This window comes from Falco rusticolus, chromosome 15, assembly GCF_015220075.1.
Source record: "Falco rusticolus isolate bFalRus1 chromosome 15, bFalRus1.pri, whole genome shotgun sequence".
Lineage (NCBI taxonomy): Eukaryota > Metazoa > Chordata > Aves > Falconiformes > Falconidae > Falco > Falco rusticolus.
Genome location: NC_051201.1, coordinates 16,050,222 through 16,062,583, shown reverse-complemented (window position 1 = coordinate 16,062,583; position 12,362 = coordinate 16,050,222). Strand labels below are relative to the sequence as shown.

Here is a 12,362-nt window from a genome sequence, read left to right as displayed (position 1 = left end):
ACATAGCCAAGCTCAACGGGCATCAGAACTTATAAAAGTTAGGTGGAAACTGGAGATGATTCTTAAGAAAAAGGTCAAAACCCTGAGAAAGTCTTCTGGCAGCCTTGGAGATAGATGAGAGGAAAAAACAGTAAGACATCTTGCAGAGTTCATCTGAAAAGACAGATACAAATCTGCTGTGTCTGTGCATGTGTTAAGAGCAGATAAAAAGAAGACTTTGTTTAACCTCTGTTACATGTTCAGTCTGGAACACCCGAATAAGCTGCTGCTTTACTTTCACCTTGTTATGTATCCAGTATTAAGGATGAGTCCATGGTAATCAACACGACCTCATATTCCTTTGAAAAGGACCAGTGCTGTATGGACAGCAATACTGGGCAACAGTTTACTGGTATTCATAGGGAAAATGAGGATGCCCAAATAGTTAGCATGTCCCAGAAGTTTCATAATGCCTTTTAGAAAAATATGCTGTGACAGTTCTTAAAAATCATCCCAGAAACAACACTCTTCAGAGATTTTAGAAGAGGAGCTAAAGGACTGAGAATTGTTTTCAATGTTTATGAAGGTACTTAATCGTAGCAATCCATAATTGCAATGTACATAGTTAGCTTTTAGTAAGGATTATGCCAAATTCACAGTGCCACTGATTTTTTTAAAAATTATTTTTTAAAGATGTACCTAAAAACACAACTTTCACCAGAGCCCCTGATCAACAGTTACATGCAAGATCCACCTTAGTTGCAGAGGGACTGAGCTGCTGCTCCCCCAGAAGTGTTCTCAGGATCAGGTCCTGAGGACAGTATACTTCCTGTCATACACAAACATTGTAAACAAAGATAACACGTGAGAGAAATACTTTACATCAAAATGTAGGGGAGGGGTAGTGGGGTGGGGTGGGGTAACAAAAAAAAAAAAAAAAAAAAAAAGATTCTTTCTATATTTGTAACTGAAGCTCCTCAGAGACGCAGAGACCAGTCTGCTGATAAGCAGCAAGTTTCCGGAAGTAAAGTGATATGCAGCCTAAGTACTTTGAGCCATTTTTTGATCTGCAAGACAGACAAACCTCTCTGCATTCAACACTAACCACAGGCACCTATTTCCCTAGCAACAGCTTGCAGGCCATTTTCATTTTGACTGAAGAACATTTAACCAGTTATATTACGAGCACAGCGCCTTGCTCCTGTAACAGCAGTTGCTTTTCGCACCTACCAAATTGTAATTTGCCTACTATCGAGCCAGTGGATCGATGCTGCACCTGCAGCACAGATCTGCTTTATCGTGGGAGGTTTTTTTATTTTCAAGTATCTAAACTTTATCAAGTTAAAACTGGTCAAAGATGAAAAAAACCCCTAGAGTATTAAAAAAAGGTCTTCCTTTAGCTCTTTAGTAACAGCTCCATTTATTACTATTTTCAGGATTTTTCCTTTGTTTTAGGTCTAGGGTATTAGAGCACACAAGAAGAGGAGGACATGACAACAGTTCTTGATTAATTTTAGAGATACTTCATTAGCTTCAAGAAACAACAAATACCACATAACAGAAACTCCAGAATGGAAGGATGGATTATTTTTGTATTATAAAATCTCAGATTTATCATACTTCACTGAATATAACATTTGTTTGGAGCAAAGACTTGCAAAATTGTTTGATTCTTCCCAGTTTTATTCAAGACATTTGTTGACTAATCATTCACCAGCATATTAAATAAACTGCGGAAATCCAGATTTCACTGTGGTTATGGAAATTATACAGAAGTTAACAAAACATCAGTTTTGACTCCTTTTTCTTTTTCAAAAAAACAGCCCCCTTCACTTTTTTCTTCTGATCCAATTATGAGAAACACTTTGTATTCTGACCAGTAGCTTAAATTTTTTTAAACATAAGCTGAATCATTCATTATAACAGCTTTGGCTACTGTTCCTAAAAATGTTCATGCTATCCTTACTTGGACTTTCTGACTAGTTCAGTGGACACCTCCACAAACCTCTGTAAAGAAACACTGCAGTGCACCAAGGCTTTCTGGTTATCTACTTAGTTTATTTATTAACTTAAAAGTATAAAGTTGCCACGAGTCTCAAGAGTTTACTCTACTAGTAGGCATAACAGCAACACCAATACTGCTGAAGCCCTAATTTGAATGCTCATCCTGAACAGCCACAATTATAGAAGTATCTTAATTTAGTTCTAATTAATAACATTTACACTGATAAGTGAAATATTTTTACAGGAAATCTTTTGTATCATTTTTTAATGACTTCACTAATAAACTGAACTGAAATGCTGACATTCATTTGAAGTCTTTTTGGGCAAAATATAGTGGCATAATGTCTAGCCGGTATAGGTTGGGAAGTATTTTATATCAAATCTGCAAAAAACATTTAATTACAATAATTTTAACTGAACAAAAGTATTTTAAAACAAAAATGTGATTTGTATTATAAACATACTGCGCTACAACTGTATCTTAAAAGACCATTTTATAACACGCCAAAGTTATTTCCCCCTCAGCTACATATAGTCCATATTTAAGAACTCTCAGTTTTTTTCAGAAATGTTTAAAATGTATTTCATATTATCTATTTTTTAAATAAACAATCATTTATAAATCAAACCCAAACTATTATAAACACTAAGATGCTTCTTTCCTACTTTACTGCTGGGCTAATAGTTACAGTTCTCCTAAAGATCACTTCCACGTTATCCTAAACGATAGTATAAAGAAATATAAACTGAACTGATGCTTAGGTTGAAGTTTACTTTATTCAGAGATGTCCAAGACAGTTTATTGTAGAAACAATATAAATGCTCAGGAACAAAATGTCAGAACAAAGCAAGCAATATTAGATAAAACTGGCACTGCTTCCTCTCCTATATACCACCTCCAAAACTACATTGAAAAACCACAAGAAGTCGAGAGTGTATAGATTTCTCCCATAAAAGGGATTTTAAAATTCCTAAGCTACAACATGAAGGAGCATGCTGACTGTACATACTACAGCCCACTGAACAGCCTTCAGTTCCTTTCTTCATTTTACCTCTTATTGCATTTGAACCTGGCTGCCACTGTCTTATAAATTCACATGAAATAAGATCCTCCTCTGCATACCCCTAGAAAACTGGATTTCTACACAAAGACTGGTTTCTGGTCTCTTGGGAGTAACATTTAATTAATGCAGCAACTACTTTCTGAATGTGGGTGAAGTAACAGCACACACACATACACAGAGCCAATCTTAGAAAGTACTGCTAAGAAAGTCTCCAAGAGTTTCTGGTAAGATCTTTCTTGCTCTGACAGGTCTAAAGGTTACGTAGCACTGCTGGAGTGGCTTTCAGTTTCAGTAATCAGGGTTTTTCCACCTGGCACAAGAAGTTAATTAACAACTTAGGAAACAGTAGTTCATATTTAAACTATTTCACATCTAAAATTGCAACTTTTTTTGATAAGCAAACGCAACAACAGAAACATCATTAGTACAAGGCTGCTTCAAAGAATGCACAGTTTCCGCTGTTGCAGCTGCAGCAATCTGGCTTCAGTGGAAACTATTTGGCAAAACTCAGCATGGGTCTATCTGAAGCTCGCTCGCTCGCTCTCAGCGCATTCACACTACCATCAGGTTTACATGTATACCTTTACAGCGCTGGTAGCGATGGGGATTTACACCAAAACAGAATGAAAAGCACTATGGAGTTGAAACCCTACAGGATCAGCCAAAGGAGACAGAAAATGTGCCAAACTAATAATGCGACAGTGGACTTCAGCTATTGACCTGTAAGCAGATCAAATGGCAAAATGAAAAATGTCAGAAATTCAGAAATTAAAAGCTAGGAAGTAACAATTCAAAACTGAGAAAAAGCAATATCCTTTCATGAAAATGTAATTGAACTATACAACATCCATAAAAATCCCAGAGTTTATCTTTTGATGATGAGGAAGGAAATAAGAAGTTTTCATGAACACTATACTACAACAAAATACAAACTACTAATGGAATTAAGCCATATCCCTAAGATCTGACCTGCTGGCAAGTTTCCTAAAAGGTAACCCACAATTCAAAGACTTCCCATTCTACACAGAAACACAAGGAGACAGCAAGTAGTTACACAAAGGGAAAGCGTTCGACAAAAATCCATGCTATGAAGCACCTCAGGAGCAGATCTGGGAAGAGAATCCAGGCTTGATAGTTCACTGACCAAATCTTACCCAATAGATCAGGGAGCTCCTGTAGAAGCACAAATTACCCATTTAATTAGTGTCACAGCCATTTCCCTGCTTTTCAAATTCTGATTACTTTTAACTTGCGCTGAAGTTGTTTGGTACATTTTAAGAGCAGGCCTGAGATCCAAATACTGCCAAAACCCCAGGAAAGTTCTTTTGATAACCACATCCTGTGGTTAAAGCATAATAAATTCCAGAGGTTTTTTTCTCACTCATAATCCCATCTTTCCATCCTGTACGCATATAAATCCTCAACCTTCTGTAGCCCTTAGCCCCTGTATGAGAAGGATGACCACTGTGGTTAAAGCAAAGAACTCAAAACCCATTTTCTAGCTTTTGGCTCTCCCGCAGTTTCCTGTTGGCTGGCTGGCTTCGAGTGTGTGGCGTGCCTTTTTTCTCTCTCCCAAAGGAACTGGCTTAATACCATCACCCACCCACAATAGGTGCCAGCAAGATAAATGAATACTCACAAGACATTTTAAGAATACAGTAGCCCCAAGCTTATGACACAAATAATTCTGGACTATAACAATGCATTACAGTATACATCCTCATTGGCACTTCAATCTTTTGCTGGATTTTAATCTCGTACCTCTAGAAACTGATATAATCCCTGGAGGAGAATAGCTGTTCAGCTGTGGCAGGAAGCACAATGCTGGGCTTTAAATATCACATAAAATGAAAATCAAAGTTATTATGTAATATTATTATATTAAATATATATATGTGCAATTAAATAAGAATGAATGATGTTAAGAATAGCACAACATCAGTCTAAGTCCCACTGAAAGACGTGGAAGCTAACAAAAGAACACAGCGAATCAGTGCTGTAAATTTGGTTACAGAAGCGGGGGGATCTTTCATTTAATGCTTTTTTTCAGTAACAAATGAAATCAGTAGCTCTGGGCAATGGCAAGACAGAACAGTGGATGAAATCATGACGTTCCTTTCATTCTTTTCACATGGCTGTAACACAACCACTACTTTTTTTTTTTTTTTACATACGGTTCAAGCTGACACATGCATCATTACCATCACTTCCTTATTTCTAAAGTACAACTTACTGCTCAAGCAAACAAACCCTAAAATAATGGGGAAGGGCCTACATGTGAAGCGAGAGGTTATCACTACCAGGGGATGTATTCAAATACAAATATCTACTGCAGCAAATGCATGTTTATTCGTAAATCACCACTCTCCCAACACACAGTTCAAATCAGTTTAATGAACAGACATTTAGATAGGAAACTTTTGCTGCTCATTTCAAGTAACTAAACCCACAGGTCTTGGCTATGGTTCTGCAATGGGAGTGCCACCAGTAGTATTTGCTCAACAAGTTTCTCCTCCTCTTCCTCTCTTTCTCCCCACCACTCGCTCCCATCTTGTCACCACATTACACTGTTCTTTCATTATGTGCATGCTGCTGTCTCTAGGCCCACACACAGTCAGATCAGCTCAAGAATAATCATTTGTGTTTCCTGGGTGGTTTTTTTCTTTCTTTTGGCCTAAGAGGCAGACAGGTGTTACTAATTGTGTGCAGTGCAGTTTCGTGGGCAGCACGGCCAGCACAGCTGAGAGTGGCCCACTGCAGAGCAGAGGCAAAACAAGGTGCTCCTTAACCTGAAAATGCTGCTGCAGCCATCGTTGGAAGGAACTGTGCTCCCACACGTGCCCTGGGATGAGGGACAGCCCAGAGAGATGCTAGGCAAGAGCCAGCAACAGAGAAGATCAACTTCTCGGGAGGAAAAACAGACCTTTCAATTCCTTTGCTAAATAAGTAGTCAGGGTGGTCTGTAATTCTCTATTTTAACACCTGACAAAAGCTATTAATAGTTTAGTTGTACCCAGTCCATAATATCCAGGAAATATCCAAGAGTTTAAAGAACAGGAACAGATAAAAATAAACAAGCAGGGAAGACTCACCCCAGACAGACTGGCTCACTCCATCTCTGAAAACTGGAACTGTGAATGAGGAAATCCAAGATGCTTTCCCAGATTAGGGAGGAAAGTCGTAATTATAATCGCAGTGTCAACGATTTAGGTTCTGAGTCAGTATTTGAGCCAGTGAATGCCCTGCAGCAGTCCCGGGGGCACTGTGCTATTAGAAGTGATGACTTTCACAACAGGCGGCTGAGCAGGATGTAAGTATACTTATTGTAAAAAGAGAGAGAGAGAGTGTGCTGCTACTTTATTTTTCAGTAAGAGCAAGAACATATTGCCAGTACTTTGGGCAACTTCCAGCAGCCAAATTACTTTTAATGTCCAGAACACTCTCCACTTTTGTCTGGGATTTTGTCTTCCACTTTTGGCCAAGATGAATAAATAAAACTTCATTCAAGTACTCCTACTTCTATCAACATTTTGCAGAAAGAAAAAGCCAGAAAAAAGTCCAAACTGCTAGAACCACCCTGTGAACACTGCTCACATCTTTTGTGTGCCAGGTTTATACTTCCACCACTAAATCACACCAAGTTTTCTGCCTAAAAACACAATAATTTCAGGGGTGGAGGGGGGGAGAAATGCTCTTTACTTCCAACTTAGAACTCTTGCATGGCAAGATATACACAGATGTGCACCAAAAGTATCTGTATTCAACTGTAGGAAACCGGGGAGGGTTAATTGAGGAGTTTCAGGATAAGAACTATTTAAAAAGCCTAGCTCACGCTTTTAGTCAAAAGGGAGTTAAGCACAAAACCTGAAAAACTATCAGTATTTTTGTGATCACTTTGCAATTCATAACACATTTTATATATCTTACACAACTTCCCTAAGCAAATCTCAAAACCAAGTATTTTGGCATTTAATTACCATTCTAGAGAGACATACAAGTTCCCAATGAGAAAGAAAAGAAAAAGCCACAAACAGTTACATGTGCGTAGAGTGTTTCTGAAGTAACATACTCACCAAATATTTACAAATCCAAACCCTGCTTTTACACACACTTCCCTCAGATGCTTCTGCTGGTTTTAAATTAAGTCATTTAACTGACTTCCACAAACTTTCACTATGAAATACCAAGATGCTTGAAAGAGAAAGTATCTCAAAGGCAAAATTTTAACAAATGAAGCAGAAACCACTGAAATACAATATAATGCACAATATGACAAATCCTTGATTCACATCTGTCACTGAGTCAGCCCACTTCACCCAGGGGCTAACAGTCAAATGTTTCAAGGTAAGGAAAAACATAAGCCATGTGTAACCCTTCAGTGACCTCAACCAGGCATAAAACAGGCACATCTACATTTTTAGCTACTCTATGTATTACACACAGACATAAAAATGCTGTAACATTTATTTAAATCATAAAACACTGGTTTACACCCAGACTTTTACTACTTTATCACCATGTTAAGCCTAGGCATACAGACACTACAAGTCAGAAATAAGGAAGGAAAAGGACAAAATGTAAATGAAGATGTCTGGTACATATTTTTGTTAACAAATTCTAATCGGTTCCTTAAAATGACAGTTACTGTTTAATGATATATGTATTCAGGCACACATATGTTGGACTATACCAACAATTCCATCACCATCTCTTTGTTAAGTATACATATAAGCATATACAGGCACAAAAAACAGATGAGAAAATAAACTGATATTAAATACAAGCAAACAGTCAAAACATTATTGTTAACAGTGTTTTTACAAAAAAGATATAACTGCTTGAATATGCTCAGTGACAAGCACAGAAAAGACTCTTTCACACAAACTCTTAGCTTTAGACAGTGTGTGTGAGAGACGTAGCTGATTGGCAAGAAAAGTACTAGCAGTTGAAGTGACATTCCAAAAAAATCAGTGGAGTGAAAGTAAAAAGTGTCCCATTGGGAAACAAACCGTATACTGTCAGTAGCAGATATCAAGCACAAATTAAGAAAGCATTAAGAAAAACTTTTTATATTTAGACTACAGCTAGGGACAACGAACATAGAAACTTAACATTCACTGAACTCTCCACCCAAAACACTGATTTATGAAATCCTGAATTCTCTGACAGGATGACACACAAAAGAAGTAAAATAAAGTAAAATCAAAAGGTGCAAATCAAGCATTCCAAGTACAGGAGATATTTTACAGGTACCATGAGTATTAGATGTCTGCTTTATCAATATCACTGCTGGAAATAAATCTGTACTGTGAGCATAAAGCAAGGATTCATGTCACCCACAATAAATAGATATTAAGATCTGCATAAAGTTATATTCATGACAGCAAACATAATCAATGTATCGATTCTTTTAAGTGTTGGCTGATTATAAACTTCCCCTAAAGTTTCCTCCCTTGGCTGAGATGAAACCTGGAAGCTAGCGCAAAAACATGTTTAGAAACCTACCATTTAAATGAAAAGCAATATGCAAGTTGTAACTGTGAGGAAAAAAATGCTGAATTAAGTACTGCTGCATGTGTGTGCAATTTTGACGTTTCTTCCTGCAGTTTATACCATGAAGGCAGACTGCAGCACTCGGGTGGAGTCCTCCCAACTCCCAAGGAACTCTGATCACGGCCGTAAGCGACCTCCCCAGAGCCAAGCCAGACCAGAACAGAGGTCTGATCCTCCCCCCTTACAGACAGGGAGCAGTACTTGGCCTTATGACTGCTCCCCTTCCAAGCACTTGAGTGACTTGCCCAGTTTGCCCTTCTTTTATCACCCTACAGAAACGATCAAGAGGAGGTCAGTCTAAGGAATAAGGACAATTCCGTGAATGATGCATCAAGGAACTCAAACTGCATGGTAAATCCAGGTCATGAAATCTCAAATAAGAAAAGGTATATTCTCATCCTGGCAGAAGTCAAACAAAAGAAAATCCAGGGAAGGTTATCAATAAAAGTAGACGTTTGTGTCAATACTCCTACTTTGTGAAGGCTGTACCTCTAGTTCTTGATCAGAAATTAGTCTCTTGCACAAACAAGCTATAGTAAAGTACAAACCCAAGGTAAATGCCTCAATAAAAAAACATATGGCATATTCCAGAAGCACAGCATACAATCTTAGCCATACATTCCTTCATTTAGTGTGCTTGGAATCTAAAATTAATATTACATTATAGGGAAATATGTGTATAAATGTAAGTCATAGGCCCAAGGAATGTGCTTAAAGGTTTTCCGACTTCTTAATTAAGACAGGAAGAAATTTAAAAGAATGATTTAGCCTGTTGGCTCATAAGATTAGTGCTCTATCAGAATATTAGTGATAGGAGACATTTTTAGCAGACACCACGTCACAAAATCGTGTTTTAAACAAAGCTTTTAGCACTTAACCACAGAGAAAAATTCCGCTTAGGCCAAAACTAGATCAAAGTTCATAAGGCAAGTGAAAGATGAGTGTTACGGTTTTAAAATGGCTTTTTAAAAAAAAAGAAAAAAAAAAGAAAAGACAACTCATAACCAAAAGCTATGATGTTTGGCAATATTGCAAAGAAGGTAGTCCCTTGCCAGGTTACTACCTTGTAAGAAAAGGCTTGGGGTTTTGTTTTTTTAAACAGAGAAAGTGCAGGTGGCTAAAAATCACTGTTGCCTACCTTCCCATCCTGTTAGTTATAAATCAACATAGAAAAGAATTAATAATAATGAATTAATAGCTTATGGAAATACATGTAAACATCCCATGCAGATTAGAACTACATAAAACTACACCTTGGGATCATTCTGACACCCATATTATTTCCAAAAGGCATACAATATAATTTATCCAAATTACCCATATTTTAAAGATTTTGTTTTTTTTAAGGCTACTATGGTAGCCACTAACTACCTTGTTACACAAGTTATCAGGAGATTGATTAACACATGAGGATTAATAGCATGTAAAATCTCCCATAGTAACTGCCAACGTACAAACTCATAGCCCTCTGTAAAGGAAAGTAGAATAACCTCTCTCACATCTACCTTATGGAGGACAGCATTATAGACCGGTAATAATTAAGGCATTTTAGCTTGTTCCCTGGCAACATTTTGTGCAGTCATCCTCTTAGGTTAGAATGCAGACTTGTTACCTGCCCAATTATAGTCTAAGAACTAGCATGGCCATAATTACCCAGTGACTCCCCTGATGTAAGAATATGTTTGTGTTAGAAGATATACACGTAGCCTGACTGCATATGCTTCTGGAGTGGGCGAGGAAACAATACTCTTGTAAGCAGCTCTGCTCTACTACCACAAATTCCTTATGACTATCACAAGAACCTACAAACATTTTCTGAAGTTCAGCTGGACATTACTAAGGCCCTTTAAACATAACATTTTTTTGTTCAAGAAGGGGAATACAGTTAGGAAGGGCTGGCTGTATGGCATTGCAAGGGTGGAGGAGTGGCACTCAGCCTCCACTGCTGAACAAGACATCATTAAAGAACATCCACAATTACCTGGGCTGTTCTCTAGCAGAACAGGTGGTTAATACCTATAAAAACCAGTTTTTCAGGTCTGAACTCAAATTGTGTGGTAACCATGCAACAGACCACCCAAGGGTTTGCAGCTGACCAGAGGGTCACACAGCAGCAGAAGGAACAGCAAGAGAATCAAAGTCTGCTTGGATCTTTCTCACAAAGCAAAGAGAAGCCTGTGCTGGGAGCATCAAGTACAGGAATGGGAACACAGGAACTCTGGACAGCATCGACCAAATCCCAAAGAACACTCCAAAGAAGGGAGATTCAGGGAAAAGCATGCAGCATAGTTTCTTTTGCACTGACCAGCAATCTCCAGCATCACCTGGAAACCTGCTTTAAAAATTCCCCCCCACAACTACCTATGTGTCTTTGCCAGCTATTTTATGCCTCCAAGAGTTAAGTTTTCCTAGCTGATGAGACCGTGAAGAAGCCTACTTCAGGCAGATGCAGTCAGCCAGCAGTGGTTTTAAGGCCCAGAACAGTTGTTCCCAAGGTTCAGACTCAGTGAGCAAGCCCCAAGAGACAGCATGTAGAACCCCAAGGTGCTTAAAGCACTCTCATATGGGGTGGACACAAATACAGCTAGCTGGTGTCTTGCAGAGAAGGCATGAATCAGGGAGATAGCACCTCTAACCAGCATGCAGGAAGAGAATTTACTAAAATTCAAGCACCACACCGAAAAGAGAGATGTAATTGTTCCCCTTTCAGAGTTTGCACGCTTCCCCTGTCCACTGCTGGGCCACTGCTCCTAGAGCGGAGTTCAAGTCACAGCAACTAAAATGTATTTCTGGACAACTTTATCTCCAATGTGTTATGTAGCTGCATGCAAAAGTGCTTTTAAAACACACCAGGTTTCCAGAAGGCATACACTGCCTTCCCCTTTTTGGTACCTCCAGAGTCCCCACCTCAACGTCATCACTTACCTAGCCTGACTGTGGGTTGGGGCAAGTTTTTCTCAGGACCACTATAGTATTACAATACAAAATAATTAGGTCTCCCCTGCGTGCAACCTACAGTTATCCCAGTTCTGTGAGGGCAGTGCCACAGTTAAAAGAAATCCTTCCTCCTCCCCCACCACCTCACTTGTTTCCCCTCTTGAAAGCCCCTCTGTTTCTAGTGAGAATGTTGTTACAGCATGTAAGAACTGCAACACCTCACTCTCTTTACAGCTACTCCAACTTAACACTATGATATTCAGCATGCTGAAAGCTACGCTGAATACACTGCACTGCAGAAGTGCTGCCTCACTCCTTGCCTTGATTTAAATGAGAAAGCAAATTAACTGATTCCCAGCTTCCCCATACTTTCTACAGCCAACACTGCTCAGATGTACCAGCAAGTCATTAAGTTTGGTTGTTACGGGTTTTTTTGGCAAGTGCTTCTTAAACCCATCTGTAAATGAACAAGCCCAGAGGATGATGCCTGGGGTACTGATACACAAAACATAATGAGAAGCCATCCAGAAAGATAAAAAGAAACAAGCACAGTACCTTTTAGATTCTGAAGCCTCCAGAAATAACACTTTAGTTAGTTTTCTTTATTTATACATTTACATGTATACGTATCTTTATATATACATATACATATTTTTATTGGCAGCGGAGACAACTCCAAGAAAAGCCTAACCATCACTGATGATCACCCGTATTTCAATGCAGTTCAAAATAAGTACAGCAGAATGCATTTCTTAATACAACAGCCTGCATAAATGTAGGACAAATTAATTCAACATGTAAAACAAGTGTTTAACACTTCTCTGG

At 38.5% G+C, this 12,362-nt stretch overlaps 1 protein-coding gene across 2 annotated transcripts in view; it reads right to left on the bottom strand.

The window, feature by feature from the left end:
* ADCY7 (adenylate cyclase 7) overlaps nucleotides 1–12,362 on the bottom strand; it is a 67,835-nt gene that overhangs the window by 47,785 nt on the left and 7,688 nt on the right. The window lies entirely within an intron of this gene.